General features: G+C 36.9%; 1 protein-coding gene across 2 annotated transcripts in view; it reads right to left on the minus strand.

Annotated features, from left to right (window-relative positions):
- The window catches only part of LOC149775967 (solute carrier family 28 member 3-like), an 89,799-nt gene extending 73,743 nt beyond the window's left edge, over window positions 1–16,056 (minus strand). Inside the window, exons 1-2 of one of the 2 annotated variants that reach the window (XM_089940944.1) lie at window positions 15,977–15,993; window positions 13,970–14,009 (exon numbers count right to left, since the gene is read on the minus strand). The gene's annotated coding sequence lies outside the window, so the exon portion shown is untranslated. Of the gene's footprint in view, window positions 1–13,969; window positions 14,010–15,976 lie in introns of both variants that reach the window. The other variant, XM_089940943.1, reaches the window with a different exon arrangement.
- Window positions 16,057–17,621: the final 1,565 nt, after the last annotated feature.

The raw sequence follows: 17,621 nt of genomic DNA on the forward strand, positions 1-17,621 counted from the left end.
AATGAGGCCTGCCTCAAAGAACGCGTGGAATAGACCGATATCTACACTCCATATACTGCATAAGCATATAAAGTTAAAATGAAGACATTAAAGTTACCTTTTTTTCGGATGACTAGCCAGGACTATAAGATACCGGCTGGACTGTCTACACACTGAGTTAAACGTCCTATTTATATTTTCGTTATTCAGAGAATATCTTTCGTGAATGCAAACAGGTCGAACATGTGATTTGTATCAGACGATTAACCAAGGGACAGAGGCAGAACGGTAATTGATCTTCATAAATTACCAGGAAAAAATAGCCCACATAAAATGAACCTAACAGTCACTTCAAAAGTTAACGCTGGAATGATTAAATGTTGGACATCTGAAAACAAATTATGCAGTTTCAAACAGTGAAGGACGATATACTTATAAAAATGGTATTAATAGCCGTCTCGCTGGCGCTCAACATGAAGAGGCTAGTGTTAGGGCTGGTCGACCTGATCTCAGGATAATGTGAATGGGTGGGACATCATGCTAAAGGTCTGTGGTATGATGCTCCAGTGCTAGACATCACTATAAACTGCTACTCTGCAGACATCGTAGCGATATGACTGAAACATTGTTAAAGCTACTTTATAAATTCAAATCGCACATTCATCCAGACACATACACACAGGCCACCATAAGTCTGCCTATTACATAAGCGAAATGGTCGTCAGTCAAGGAGATATTACCTAAATAAACAAGGCTATTGTATGACAGGAGGTCCTTGACGTCAAGCAATTCAGAGGAATAAACAAGGCTATTGTATTACAGTAGGTCCTTGACGTCAAGTAATTCATAAAAATAAACAATGCTATTGCATTACAGGAAGTCCTTGACGTCAAGCAATTCAGAAGAATAAACAAGGCTTTTGCATTACAGGAGGTTATTGACGTCAAGCAATTCAAAATATTAGCAGTTTCATCTTAGTCAGTGCAAGCTAAACAAATTTTGTGCCTTCGACATTGAAGTTACGAACACAAAACAATAATAAATAACAAATGCCTCCCACTGAAGATATATTGGAAATATTTGTAACAAACTTAAATCCTGTCCCAAATAGTGTGCCCATTCCGGATGAGACTTACAGAAATGGTCAAGATTGGTTTTGTTTTCTGTTCGTCTGATTCTATAGTTTGTTTCCTTTATTCTTTATCTTTTCTTTCTTTCCGCAGAAACAGAGACATTATTTTAATATTTATTAAAACGCATAAAGCAACGGTTCAGTGAATCAGGAAAAAATGCATTGCTTATCGGGTAACTGCACTCTACTTTACTTTAAAGGAAGCAGTAGCTGTTAAATGACTCTCGCAGGAGAGATCCCTCCAACCTCACCGCAAATGTGTTTTCAATGACTGATCCACCCAGATGGGCGTCTTTATATTACCTGATAAATTCCATATTACCAGTCAGATCTGGGTTGTATAGAATGAGTTTGGTGCTTGGGTAATTTACCTATCGAATTTTAAGAAGTTTCGTAACGTAATATTAACCTTACAAACTTCGGTCAGCCGTGCACTATTTATTGTAGTTTGTTTTCAATAGTCAAACAATGAGAAAGAATCGCGTTCATGCCATTAATGCAGAACTATGATTTCAGTTAAGTACGGTTCTTATTCTTATTCTTATTTTACCTGGATATCAACGATTGTTCGGTTGTTGCTATTGTTGGTATTCTGTTAACTCTCTTTTTGAATCATTACGGTCTACAAAATTTAGCGGGTGAAGGGCGTGTTTATGTTACCTGACAAATTCCATAGTATCGGTCACATCCGAAGTGGCATAGAATTCACTGTCTGTCTAATTACCCAATTAAATTAGGGGAAGCTTCTTAACGTAGCATGAACGTTACAATTATCGGTCAGCCATGCGCTGCTTATTGTAGCACATTGTAAATAACAACTAGCAGATCCCCAACACCGACTTAAACCGAGAACACAGTTGACCTTTTGTTGAACAGGAAAACATATTGAGCAGGTGCTACAATGCCAGAAGCTAGTACATGACCCAGAAACTGACTGAACTCTAGTAAACTTGGGTTGAAAGGGTACCAGGAGATGGTCTATTTGTTTTATCGGAAAGCGACATAACTAATGGAGGGGGTATTCCCTTGCTGTCACTAGCAATCGAAATTTAGCATATATATATATATATATATATATATATATATATATATATATATATATATATATATATCGGCATATACACGTCGCCAAACAAAAGCATGGAGTGGTCAATACGAATGTATGTTTGAGTACGTTCAAAGAAATCGTGATCTGCCGTTTCATTGGTCACAGTTGTTCATACTGAGAAGAATCCTGTTCTGTAATATTGTCGTCCAATGTTAAAAGACAAGATATATTTGTAAACTACGAACGACGAAGTGGAACTACTTCAAGATTTCAAAAGTTTCTTAAAGAATATCTCTGGCCCATGCTTAAAGCAACCGTTTGGGGATTAATTATGTTTAAGCGTCTGCTGCCATATGCTTAAACGATTTATAAAATATAACAAATTTGTGGACGTTTCTATTTTATTTCAAATTAGGAGTCCATATATGGATGGATTGATAGATGAACAGATTTTATGTTCTCCAAGTAAGTTCTACATTTCTACAATGTAGTTGCACTAACTTCCATCACCCGTCAGTGTTTCTCCGAGCAGTTTATTGTTATCTAGAAAAGAAATAAATTTGTGTTATCCAGAAGAAATTTGTGACGAGAAGTGCGAGTAGGTGAGGCATTTGCTAATAATATGGCTTCTGATTTTTGTGGATTTAAAGTCATTCTCTGGCCCATCTATGTTATCTTTGTTGATCTTTGTTCATTGGATATTCGTTAAGATTAATATTTGTAGAAACGGAAGATATAATACTACGTCAGCAAATTGTCGTGTTATAGTAGACAAACCCTCGATATTATCATAATTCTAAAGAAAGAAAATGTAGCTGACACCTGCTCTAATGTAATTCAAGTATAATGCATTGGAATTTGAAACCACCTTTTGAGTTGTTAATGATACCTAATTTAAAACAATTTATATAAAAAAGCAAATACCCCAACCGCAAATAAAACATTGAAGCATGTTTCCTCAAACTCTATGTTTACTAAATTTGTGTAACAATTCTTTGTTCCAATCAAAATCAAATACTTCAGATTTGTCTCAAACAAAACATACACATATAATTATCATTGATAGCGCTTGTGTCATCTGATAAAAAATGTCAATCAGTTGATGAACTGCTGAATTATTTGGTAGGATCCTCGACTGTAATTTATAATGAAACTCATTTTCGTGCCAAGAAGGTGAAGAAATTCTTAAATTCAATTTTTGCAAACGATGTTCCCAGACAACCGAAACTTTACCTTAAATTTGTACGATACAACTTAGAAAATAGAATTATACTCGTGGAAACGCAATATATATATATATATATATATATATATATATATATATATATATATATATATATATATATATATATATACATGGATCCCATCCAAAGGATTGAGATAAGAGACATGTCAGCAAACAAACGTTTCCATCATAACGTAAAGACTCAAAACGATGAGTACCGGTATGTTAAAGATGTTATATAAGACAGTAATCTTCAAATACTTACAAGACAAAGATTTACAAGACTTTCGATGGATAGGCTGACTATAGAGTTCACCAAGATTAGCTCACGATGTAAATGCAAAATATCAGGTGTAAAACTTGAAATTTTAACAAATTAATGTATGTCCGCGATGATTGGGAATGGAAAAAGTAGTGGAATTCGCACCATATATGATGAAGAAAATCATGAATGTTACTTTAGCGATGAAAGCGTGTCGTTTTTATAGAGAACACAAAAAAATAAACCATACAGAAATAAAAAGTATTGGGCTAATTTCTCCCCTTTATGTGTCCTTTACACGAGCCCTTGTATCTACCCTCCCATGACATAGCTAGCCCTTATGTGACATTTACATGACTATCACTTTTATTTTTATGCACACTTGACCCAGTCATAAGTGGTAGAGCCTACGACAGATGTTAGTTTCCCCAACGGGTTTCCCAAAATGGCAAAAACAAAGTCTTTGATACTACCTGAGTGAATGTAGAAACAAATCCAGCGGAGTGTATTTATACAGGTAAGCATAAATACACACTTCAGATTCATCAGCTACCCACACATTACTGATCATAACTATACAACACAGAGGCTACGTATTGATTTTTTTCTACACACTGATTAAGAAACATACAGCTGTGAATATTTTATATTAAAGAAATGGCGTGGTCGGTTACATTCAAATGTTTAATTATACTTAGTCGATTGACTTTCAAAGTATTAGGAACGAGTTTATTGTAGCTATTAAATTACTAAATGACTGGGATACAAGAAGTCTAGCAGAAAAACTGAAACTTGCTGTATCGTTTGAATGCATTATTTTACAGATTTATCAAGGAGGCACAACAATTCTATGTGCATTTTGAGAAATATTTCCAAACTACACCTATACATTGCTTAACATGGGAGTGACCTTTGAAATGGAATGAAACAAAATTGGGCAGATCTGAGAACGAAGAAAGATAAAGAATTTACAGAATAAAGTGCATAAAGGAGTAGAGTCGGAATAAATGAGGTATAATAATTTTCCGACAGAGTCTGAAATTTTAATAATTCTAGTGAGACCTGCTTCAGCTGTAATGATGCCCAAGAGTTAGTCAATTAAACAAATGGTTTGGGCCTTATTATTTAAAATACCAATTGCACTAAGACTTATGCCGAGTTACTATAAATTAATAGCAATCAACTCACCCATCCAAGGAGATGAGTTGTTTTATGAAATAACATGTTACGTCGCAGAGCAGATGCAGCGCAAGAACCGAAAACACGTTTTAGACGCGGGTGCGTATTGCGCATGTACGTTATGATCAAATCGGTCAAGGTCTATCTGTCACACAATGCAAATAGGCGATTGCGTTATTAATAGAATAATTATTATGGACCCTCATTCTTACCAAAGTGAAAAAATAACCGAAGCGGAACAAAATTTGTGAGATGAAATTACCGAAAGATCAGTGCTGATCATCAAATACAAACGCTGAGGTTTGGTCGTAAATGTTATTTGTGTTCCTTACGAAGCAACGACTGTTGGCCTAGGTGCGATTGGAATCGTGTCGTAAACAATCATCGTAGGTGCACCAATTGGGATTGTTGTTGGAGCTATATCAATCGCAACTGGTGTCTCTGGCGGTGATAGTAAATTAATTTCGATGCGACTGCATTCACGAGTACGAGTGTATTCCGAAATGTTAGCATTTATAAAAGCAGTCTAAATACAATCAGTAAACTATATGCTACTGAAGATAAAACAGTCAATGCGGCTGAGTTTGAGACTATGCTGGCAAAAATGGAAAATCATATAGACAATTACGAGCACAAATAAGTGACTGCACGTGTTTCAGAAAGCATCAAAGTAGAGTAATCTGTTGTCTTTTTTTTAAAAAAAAACCAAACAAAAGAAGATATATAAATGCCAAAAACACAGGTAGACCTTTTTCCAGAAACTATTAGGGATTTAAAGGGCCTGCGTTGTTCTGTTTACGCAAATGAAGTCCAATAACGATATGGAATAAGCTCAGCCAAATAATATCATATATGGAATGTTTTCAAATATTACTCTGAGGTCAAGTCATCTAATAACACTCACAAAGATATACAGCTTATATTTTAATAGCCTTTATACCATCGAGCAAGAAACTCTACCGATGCTGAACTTTGATATATTTTTGATGATGTTACATCTTATAGGAAAAATAAGACATGATGAAACAAAAGTTAAAAAAAATCCATAATCTTTCATTCATAACAGCCACATATAAACCCATCAAAGGAGCGGTAACACATTAACACCACATTCACTCAAGTAGAATCAAAGACTTGGTTTTGTCCCTTTTTTAAATCCTTTTTGGGACACTGATATCCGTCATAGACTATATCAATGCCCCTCTTGACTGGGTCACGTGTGTGCAAATTAAAAGTGATAAGCATGCAACGGTCACTTATTGGCAATCTATGTCATGGGGGTGTATAAACAGGGATGGGTTTCAGGGACCAAACGGGGCATACAAAATCCATACGTCCTACTTTCATACTACTCATAATATTTCTACATATACTCGTGCAACGAACATTAACAGTGAAAATGGTCAAAATCATTCTAGTTATAGTTTACTTAATATAAAAATTTTGTTTAAATACTCTGGTATTATTAAATTACCCCTGAAAAGCAACAATCAAGATATAAAATGGGCCACACGTTCTACTCTTTTGTGTGTGTCTCCTCATGTATGTAGACAAGACTTAAGCGAGAATGTAGTACATGGCAAAAACAAGAATACGCTGTGAAAACCAGATATTGATCTCGAATATACTGTACTTAATATGTCCTCGTTTACCTGGAGTGAGTAATTAGGATTTTTAACGTAGCTTTAGCAACCTTTCAGTTATATCGCTGCGATGTCTACATTGTGGCAGTTCATATTGCTGTCTAGCATTGGGGCATTTTGCCTCAGACATGTAGCATGTCCCACCCAGTCATGCTATCCTAACACCAGGTTGACCAGTTCTAACATTAACCTCTTAATGCTGAGCACCTAGCGAGACAGTTGTTAGTACCATTTTTATAAGTCTTTGACTCGGCATGGGTTTGAACCCGCAATCTCCCGCACCTGAGGCTCTAACCACTAGGCCATCGGAGCGGGCCGTCTACCTGGACAGGTATCACTACTTGAACGCTGAGAATACTATCATCGTGTTATGTACACAGAAAGGCCAAGGCTAATATATTTCAGTTTTATATTACACGTGCCAAGTAAATATGCATGTGTTTGTGTGTGTATATAAGTGTGTGTGTTGTATTTTTAACGCAACTTTAATTTTTATTTAGCCTTATCACTACGAGGTCCGCAATCGAGTGATGTAAAGCGCTCACCGTTGGGGATCCTTGCAATCTCACCTCTGTCTGCGTGAGATCGAGTCCCGGGCTCGGCCAGTGTGGTTATGCGAAAAAGCTTGCCGGTGGCTTCTCGTGGGTTGGTGGTTCTTTCCGGGTTTTCCCGAGTTCTCCCTCCACTATTAATACTGGCCGCCATGCATAGCCGATTTTGTGCTGAAAAATGGCGTTAATCCCTATAACATCAACAACAACAACGATGTCGGCAGTGTGACTGTTTATAACGATCTCGAGCACTAGGGCATCATGCAACAGACATGTAGCATGATTTCCCACCCAGTCTCATTATCCTACAATGAGGCCAACAATTCCTAATTCTAACCTCTTAATGTATGGTATTTCAGCTGCTAGTAACATTTGTATGTCTTTGGTATGACTCGGACGGGATTCGAACCCGTGACTCTCGCATCCGAGGCGTACTTTCTAACCATTTAAGCCACCTGAGCAGTCAACTAAATATGCATTTTATTACGTATGCTGAAACCATTTCGTTGATCTATGAAATCGAAACTGGTTCTGAAGTTCGTGTTATTTGACAACTATCTGCATTTGTTGCTTTTGAATGTTATATAAACTTTGCGTATGAGCGGCTATGGTGGGAGTACTGCATTATTAGCGTGGAAAATGAAAACTAAAAAATCCACAAAATTCGATTACCATTTAGACCATTAATTGCCGCCAGCCTTTTACTTTTAAAATACATGCTAGGGAATTCTTCATATTGGAGGAAATCGGTCATTTTTCCTTTGGAATAAAGCAAAGCTATTTTCAGGATAATGAATGACCGCACTTTAATTCTTGATACTAGCTTAAAGTTAAGTGAAAAACTAACTCTTGGTTAAACTGTTTCTCGCCTGAAGTTTTGTTAAAAATGAATAGTTCGAAATCAAACGTTTATTGTGGTATAAGCTGTTAGAAACCAAAATGCATTGCTTATATAACGCTCTTCGGCCATTATCTGCTTTGTCATCTAATAAATGATTGCAAAATAAGCGTAACAACGATAACCTTAGAACTTGCAACTGACATTGCTTTTGTTCCCGTGTAGTTCTGCACTTTAAGGCCAACATCCTAGTCAAGTGGCATGTAATCTTTTTTTTTTTCCTGGGTCCAAAACAGACAAAATACTTAAAGTCGCATTCTCAACGAGCGAAAACAATTCCTTGTCATCAATTATGCATGTTAATTAAAATGCATATTTTCAAAAGAACTGCCTATATGACCGCGGGTCGCACGATAAAAAGGTCTAGGTCACATATAGGCTACGGGTCGCAGGTTAGACACGCCTGACCTAGTCTGTGGACACCAGCCTTTACAAATAGGGCTCTAGCCTCGCTCATTTCTCCCGTGCCTTGCATGTGTCATATTATCTATGATTATTATATATTCTGTGTCCCATTTGCGTAATGAAGGGGGTTGTTGTTGTTGTTGTTGTAGGGTTTAACGCCATTTTTCAGCACACGATAGGCTATACATGGCGGCCAGTATTAATGGTGGAGGAAGAACCCGAGAAATCCACGGAAAGAACCACCGACCCTCGAGAAGCTACTGGCAAGCTTTCTCACATACCTACATTGGCCGAATCTGAGACTCGAACCTACGCAGACAGAGGTGAGATGGCAGTGATCCGTAACGGAGAGCGCTTTACACCACTCGGCCACTCGGGGCCCCTAATGAAGGGGGTAATTGAATGGCACTGCTTCTTTATTTTGTTGTTGTAAAGTGGTAGAAGTTGTCCTTAAGTAAGCGCGTCATGATTATTATTATGACGCCATTTACTTCTCCATACATTCAAGTACATCAGGATTGAAATTACAGACAAGTTAATTGAAAACCTATTTCAATATTAGCAATTTCTATCTGAGAGTAATGTTCAATGTCTTTATTCGATGATGATTGCATATTAGAATATATATATATATATATATATATATATATATATATATATATATATATATATATATATATATATATATATTAATTGTGTATTTTATGTGCACTATATGATTTCGAGTGGACTCATTCTTCTTACGTATCTGATTGATAATAAGGCCGGCCACTACCAAAAGAAATTCGACCACCCAAGTTATTAGACACTACATATACCATATCCTATAATTAGAAACAACATGTCTGGACAGTGATTTGCTAGGGCATTATGGAAGGGTACATGTAAATTCACTTAATCTGAAGTTCTGTGATCGTGTTATCTCGATGAATGCGGTATTTTGCATGTGATCGTACCCATCTCAGTGTTCTGAGGAGGAAATACGATACACAGGCCTACATCGACAGGTGTACAAGGAAAACAACTACATTAATCTTTACCTTGCTACATTTCGGAACGGGATAAACAGTGCCTCTGAGCAAGGAAAACAGTGTTCCGTTGTTTAGAAAGTATATAAAGCAAAAATTATGAATACTTGCACAAAAAAAAAAACAACACGAAATGACTTAAAATCCATTTAACAATGAACTGTCTATTTCTTTTATATTAGAAGTATGCAGGACTTCACAAAAAGAAAGTAGGTAGTGAAAAACATATATACACAAGGTATTACTTATTCATGTAGATAAATACCTGTGCACATACAGACATGCTTACCTAGCTACCTACATAGAAGTCTTCTATTTCAGGCTTTATTCGAATCAACAAATTAGCTAAAAATATAAGAAATTGCTCCTTATTCATCAAGAAAAGAGAGCGGTAAACATGTTTGTCTCCTTGACAGCTATTGTTAAATCTCAGTACGTCAATGTTTACTATGCAGGTAAATACAGTTCATATTAATTACAGTGAAGGTGCAGTATATGTAAAACACACGTGACCAGCTGAATGCAATAAACACGATGTATGTATGTATGTATGTATGTCACACACTGACTTTCACTTATTCATTTGTTTTATTTCTGCATTAAATAAGATTAGATTTTCAATATAATAAAGACCTGAGAATATGTTATCTGCAGTCGACTGTGTTAAGAACGCATTATCCGAAGTTGACTGTAAAAGATAAACTCATATAAACAATATTACCATGATTGTGGCGTAATAGTTCTCACCAGTCGAGATGCTCGTGCACTTCATGATACCTGACCAAACAAAATCTCTATAAAGCGACTATATACGAGGTAAAAATTGGGCAGTCATAGGTACAATTTCTTTGGACAGGAACTACAACCTGGACAATTATAGCGACGATATTAAGCCGCATCCAATCCTGAGTGTTACGACTAGGTTTAGACTGCTAACGGGAGACTGTGGTTGCCAGGGAATCCTGCCATAAGGGCGGACAAGCTCTCAACGGAGACTTCAAACGGGAGATTGTGCCAGCTAGAGATTCCTGCCACAAGGGCGGACAAGCCCAAGACATCATAAGAACGTAGAGACACGAGAACCCATCAAAAGAAGTATCCTATAGTTCACGGTACAGTGGAGAAGCCATGGGAGGGTGCACCTGTACAACGAAGTAGCCATTTAAGGGCGTATCTATAAAGTGAAGGAGCCAGTTAGAGAGCATATATACTCAGTGAATAATAATCCAGTACAGAAGTATCAGTGAACATAAGGTGCTTTTAAGAACTTTAATAAAGGACAAACGGTGTACCTGCAGTTTTTTGTTTTCTTTTTACTCTTGTACAAAAAGTTTTTAATTCATCATCCACACTTAATTAAATCATCTTAATGTGTGCGCGGGGGCCCCGAGTGGCCGAGTGGTCTAAAGCGCTCTTCGTTACGGATCACTGCCATCTCACCTCTGTCTGCGGCGGTTCGAGTCTAAGATTCAGCCAATGTGGGCATGTGAGAAAGCTTGCCAGCAGCTTCTCGTGGGTCGGTGGTTCTTTCCGGGGTTTTCCGGGTTCTTCCTCCACCATTAATACTGGTCGCCATGTATAGCCTATCGTGCTGAAAAATGGCGTTAAACCCCACAACAACAACATAATGTGTGCGCGTGTTGTCTGTCTGTCGTCTGTCTGTTTGTCTGTATGTATGTCTGTATGTATGTATGTATGTCTGTATATATCTGTATGGATGGATGTATGGATGTATATATGGATGGCAGGGGATGGATGTATGCATGTACGGCTGTAAGTATGGATGTGTGGAATGATGGACGGATGGGGATGGATAGATGTATGAATTGATGGATACGGTTTAACGGTATATCGGCACAGTTTTGGCCGTATAGAGTTGATGCGGTTTAAGTATCCCAAAGTTAAGCTTGGAAAAAATGGATATAGTTTTATTTCATGTCAAAATTACATGTCTTTGCAGTATCTCTTAGCATCTTGGTAAAAATGCGAAGTTTACTTAAGAAACTAGTAAAACTTGTATTTAGTAAATACGATTACCTTAGGAAAAGTGACTGCCTCGGTGAAAGTGATTGCCTTGGCAAATGCGGTTGCCTTAGTAAAAGTGATTTACCTTCGGTGAAAGCGATTGCTTTAGTAAAAGTGATTGACTCGGTGAAAGCGATTGCCTTCGCAAAAGCGCTTGCCTTAATATAAGTTATTGCCTTAGCAAAAGCGGTTGCCTTAGTAAAAGTGATTGCCTTAGTAAAAGTGATTGGCTTAGCAAAAGTGATTGCCTTAGTATAAGCGATCATCCTATTAAAAGAGGCCGTCTTAGTAAAGCAATTGCCTTAGTAAAATCGATTGGTTCCGATAGTAGTTTAAACACAATTTGTACCCTTAAAAGCCGCTTCTTCGTGTGTCTCCTTTTGAACAATCCCAACACTTTAGCGTAACAGCATATCAGTAGACCAATGTATTGGAGATAAACCAGATTTGACTTAGAGACGTCCCAATATGTCCATCATGACGATTCTCACAGCCCATGACGTAGAAAAGAATGTTTAAAATTAACCGGTCATGTCTTTACAATAGCGATGTACATTTTAACCAGATCTTGGCATATATTTTCATTCATTTAATATATTCATTCAAGACATAATTAAGAATTAGATTTTGCTTTCCTTTAAGAAATGTACTTTTTATATTGTCATCCTTTTGTTGGTTTTATTGGCAAAGAAAAATGTTGCACAATGAAATATCAGTACACATTGGACTACCTCTCAAAGTTAAAAGTTTGCACAATACTAGTTACATCCACGCGCTTTTGGTACAACAAAACTAATCCTTGTAACATAACTGAAAGAAAATGGCACACCTAGCACGATCATCAAAAATTTGTACAATCGTTTGTCAAATATGGCAAAGGCTCATGTCTTAACACGAATTGTAAAAATATACTTTATAGTGTAATGGCATGTATGAGAGATCTCGTATATACGGAAAAATAATTCCATTCTGCGAAAACATTTTAATGCACGAAAACTACCGTGGATTCTGGTACGAAAATGACGGCCAGTTTAGAGACTGTTTTCCTATTGCAGGGGTTTCACCCGGTAAGGAGATCAAGAAAACTAGAAATAGAATATATAATTAAAAGAGTTCCATTCTTCGAAATTACTACAGTGTTCGAAGATTTTTCATGGATATAAAACAAAAGGACGTCCTGTTTAAAGAGTATAGCAATGAAATATTTTAGTGTGTGTGTGTGTGTGTGTTGGGTTTAGATTTTAACGTAGCTTTAATAATGTTTCAGTCATATCGCTACGATGTCTGCAGTGTGACAGTTTATAGTGATGTTTAGCACCGAGGCATCATGCCTCTTAAGGCTGAGCGCCAAGAGAGGCAGCTGCTAGTACTATTTTTAAAAGTCTTTGGTATGAATCGGCCAGAGTTCGAACCCGAAACCTCCTGCATCCGTGGCGGACTCTCTACCACAAGGCAACTATTTTAGTAACAAATCACAAAGTCTAGAATGAGTTTAAGCGTTTCTAAAACATTTTTCATCACCATTAAGATGTATATATTTTCACATTTGTCAGAAAATGGAAAACGTAATCAGTAAAAAGACTGGCACAACAAACTTGATAATTCTATGATAACCCCTTTTGTAGTTACACCAAGCATTCCCGCTAAAACGCATAAATCTATAAAACGCTCTATTTTCAACCCCACAAAGTGCATCTATTAATTTTTAAAAAATAGATATTTCATATATAGGACGGTGACAACTGCATCACATGTATTACGTTAATGAAGAAAAATATCGACCATCAACGGAACGATTTACAAAAAGTCTTTCTCTAAGGGCATCATGGAACAAATATGTTGTTGTTGTTGTTGGGATTAACGCCATTTTTCAGCACACGATAGGCTATACATGGCGGCCAGCAAGAGAAATACCGACCCACGAGAAACTACCAGCAAGCTTTCTCACATACCCACATTGGCCGAATCGGAGACTCGAACCCACGCAGACAGAAGTGATACGGCAGTGATCCGTAACAGAGAGCGCTTTAGACGACTGGGCCACTTGGGGCCCCTGGAACAAATATTACAAAACAGAAATAGGAGAAAATGGGCCAATGCACATTGTAGGCATAAACTTAACTCCGAACCTTCCTAGCACAACTGCGTTTTTACACTAGACTATCTACATGAAATTGTGCATTGATGACACTACGTGCATTTAACATGGAGATACCTTTTAGTTGTGTTGTTAATAACAAAATGAAACACATGGTCAATTATGCGAAGCTGTTTGTGCTGCCTTAAGGAGAATTCGAAAGATTGTCAAATCCGCTCTCCCTACTACGCGATACTGTCCTTGATGTTGATTGTCTGGGAAAAATAGGATATCTATTGACCTGTATCAAGTACCACTTAGTAGTGTATATCGATACAGTACCACTTAGTAGTGTATATCGGTACAGTACCACTTAGTAGTGTATATCGGTACAGTACCACTTAGTAGTGTATGTCGGTACAGTACCACTTAGTAGTGTATATCGGTACAGTACCACTTAGTAGTGTATATCGGTACAGTACCACTTAGTAGTGTATATCGGTACAGTTTGTATTACCTGCATATGGGAAACTTCAGCTGTATATCACCAGAAAAATCTGGAAAAAATGTGAAACACGACAATAAAGACCAACAAAGTAGCCTACTGGAGATAAATTTTCTTCTTTCAAAATTACGAATGTAAAAATAATTCATAATAATTATATATAAATAACGATTTGCTATGGTTATTTACCTAAACTTTGCACCCAGTATTATGAAATATAATGCTTTGGCACCTTATGACTCTTTGATTCGGTTGAAACAGGTAAGTTTCCATTGGTAACAATGTACTATGAATCTCAGACAACTAAGGGATAAACGGTCAAATTATTGCGTTCTTTTCATTTAACATTACTAATGTAAATTGCATTTTTTAAGATCCATACGTGGAAGCATTGTAGGCAGAGGTAAATTATCAGGAGGCCTTTGCTTTTTTAATCATACTTTACTCCATGGAGACGTTTAATTCAGGAAGTAGTCCCAATTAATTTCACATATGAAATTAAGATTCTCAAAATTAATCCTGAACAACATATACATTTCATTAAGGCAGCACTAAACAGTTTTCGGCTGAAGAGGTGGTCGAAGACACATTTTAACCTTTGAAGCTACCAGCTATCACTGTAAAGCTCGATAATTTTTCGCATGTGTACATGCGGAAAGGAGACAAAGAGTGGATTAACAGAACTAACAGAGATATCGGCACAACAAAGCCGATCCTTCTGTGATTATCCATTTGATGTTCATACTAACCTCCTCCCCAGAACGCGTGGAAATCTTAAGATTCGCGATTTTCAACCCCATGAACAACCTCTTTTAAACAATTTTGGGTATATATCGCATATATTATTTTCATGGAAAAGAAAGAACGATTTTCCACAAACTCATTCATTACCCCAATCGTAGTAAACATATAAAAACACATAGGGGAACTTCGGTTACTGTCCTTGCACTTTGTAGGCGAGAACTTAATCTCCAGCCAAACTAGAAGAACCATCCATGTGTCGTTATGCATAAAACATAAAAACATACATTATGGACACCATTGTAAATAAAGAGGGAGAATAATGAACACAAAGTATGCATCTATTTTCAGTGAACAAAATGACCCCATTGACGGTTGAATATTATCTAAGAATCGTGATACTAATGACGCTTGCGAAACGTTCTATGTAACGTAGCCTGTCATCATCACATGGTCTCGTAAACATACATAACAGTACACGCCTCGTTAGTCTGCACTGAAAGTAGACAGGTAACGCTTTGATTACGAACCACTCGGGCATATCCCCTTCCTAACCAGCTGAAACTGCTTTAAGAAAATCCCATCATGTCCCGTCTTTTCAATAATATTGGCATACGGCCAATATTACATCTATTGATGATACATACAATTGGAACGTTGAATTTTTGTTAACTGATGTGAGATATAAATTCTGGATTTACTTCCACGCTTATTTATATACTTATTTCCGAATAGTAACATTTTCACATGATTTTATTCAGATTTATTCAGATGGAGATAAAAAAATATCTCTCTAATTAAATGATCTTTTCAAGTAGTGTGAAAAATTATACAGCATCACTACATCACTGCTTGAAGACGGATGGGTTCAACGCTATGTCAGTTTCCGTCTCAGACCTCCAACATGTCCTACCCTATGCAAGTTAGCTTTTTATAAAGCTGATTAAAAACAATTTGGTGGAGGGGGGAGGGACGGAAAGGGGGGTGGCGGGTGGAGAGGGATAAAAATGGGATTAGAAACGAACCTAAAACCATGCAATACATCAATTATAACAACGGTCAAAATTCACTAATTACGAAGATTCTCATCTCTTTAATTTTTGTATGCATCTTAATGGGGTTTGAATGTCAAAGAAGAATGTTTTGGCTTCATTATTGTCATTTACACATCCATGGCCAGAAAAATGTGTCATGATATAACTATTAGTATATTACACGAATAATAATAAGAAAAACAGAATTGCAATAATAAATGAACACACAAAATCAAAGTCTTACCTTGAATCTTGATGATAACGTTACATCTGACACATACAAAGCTTGCAGGTGAAGGCTTGCATGACTACTCAAATATTGTCACTCCTACTTGGCTAAAACGTCACGATTAAAAGTAAACAACCGTCGAGACAAGTAATTTGGGACACACGAATGGAAATTTTGTTGAATTGTTCGATTGCAGGTCGGTGATTTAGTGTTTATTGAACTAAAGTGATATTTAATACTATTCATTTCTATGCTTGTACTTCTTGAAAAAAAAGTTGTGTCAGCTTGTATCAAATACATATTTCACGCTTCATTTGAGAATCATTTGAATATTCATATACATATGTTGTGTGTGGCTAGATAGTGAGATCTGTGCCATATGCTTCTGTTTAAGGAGACCTTTATTATATACCTGAAGGGAAAATGTTGAAAATGCTTACAAATATATTCCTACGAACAATTTGTAAAATCGAGCAGTAAATATAATATGTATTATATTGTAGGCATCATACCTATTCAGGCGAGGATATGTGACCCGTCACCATTCTTTTCTGAACGAACGTCTGTCACCCACAGGGTACACCTAGACACAAATATTAGCAATTAGTGTTTTCGTCCTTGATTTAGCTACATATTTTGGTGTGTGTGTTGTGTGTAATTTAGATTTTTAACGTAGCTTTAACAATTTTTCAGTCTTATCGCTACGATGTCTGCAGTGTGACAGTTTATAGTGATGTCTATCACTGGGGCATCATGCCGCAGGCATGTATCATGATGTCCCACCCAGTCACATTATCCTGACACCAGGCCGAACAGTCTTAACACTAGCCTCGTAATGCTGAGCGCCAAGCGAGGCAGCTGTTGGTACAATTTTTGTAAGTCTTTGGTATGACTCGGCCGGAATTCGAACCCGCGACCTCCTGCATCCGAGGCGGACGCTCTAACCACTAGGCCACCGGAGCGGTTACATGTTCTGGTCGGATATGGTAAATTATTTTATAATATTTCAAAAATTTAATGTATTGTTACATGCAAAAGACTATCTGTTATCTTTTTTATGAACTGACCTTACGTCTGCCTGAACTTCAAATCTAAACTTATGTATGTCTGGACTTAACACCGGAACTGTGTAATATTACACAGCTTTCCACCTGTACATTATAAAAAGAGCACGTCAGTAGTGTAGGAGGCTATCCAGGAATCAGATGTGACGGTCTGGGGTCATATTAGGAAATCGTGTTAGAGTATCATCGGTTTAACATTTGAATGTGAGTATTGCGTAAATTGTAATTTACCATTACGCCTCCAATATGTAGGTGTGTGTATGTGGTAAACAAAAACTTGGCATTCTAAAATTAGTACGTCACGATCCATTGATTCCAGAGTGGTTATATTTTAGATGCAAGGAATGGTACTCGGATGTAAAGGGAAAAACATGTGGGTGGGAGAATGGGGACACGGGGAATTAGATATTATTGGTCGCAAAGAAAAATTTAATATGGACAGCATTCACCTTCCTACTGAATAATAATTACTACACACACAAATGCATATATATATTAATAACACTCCAAAGTTTAAGGAAAGAAAAGTATGAATAGTTACATACTATACACAAAAACATACTTATACACTGTCATACATGAAATGTTGAGAGAGA

This window comes from Sinohyriopsis cumingii, chromosome 18 (assembly GCF_028554795.1).
Source record: "Sinohyriopsis cumingii isolate HCF-2022 chromosome 18, ASM2855479v2, whole genome shotgun sequence".
In the NCBI taxonomy this organism is placed as follows: domain Eukaryota; kingdom Metazoa; phylum Mollusca; class Bivalvia; order Unionida; family Unionidae; genus Sinohyriopsis; species Sinohyriopsis cumingii.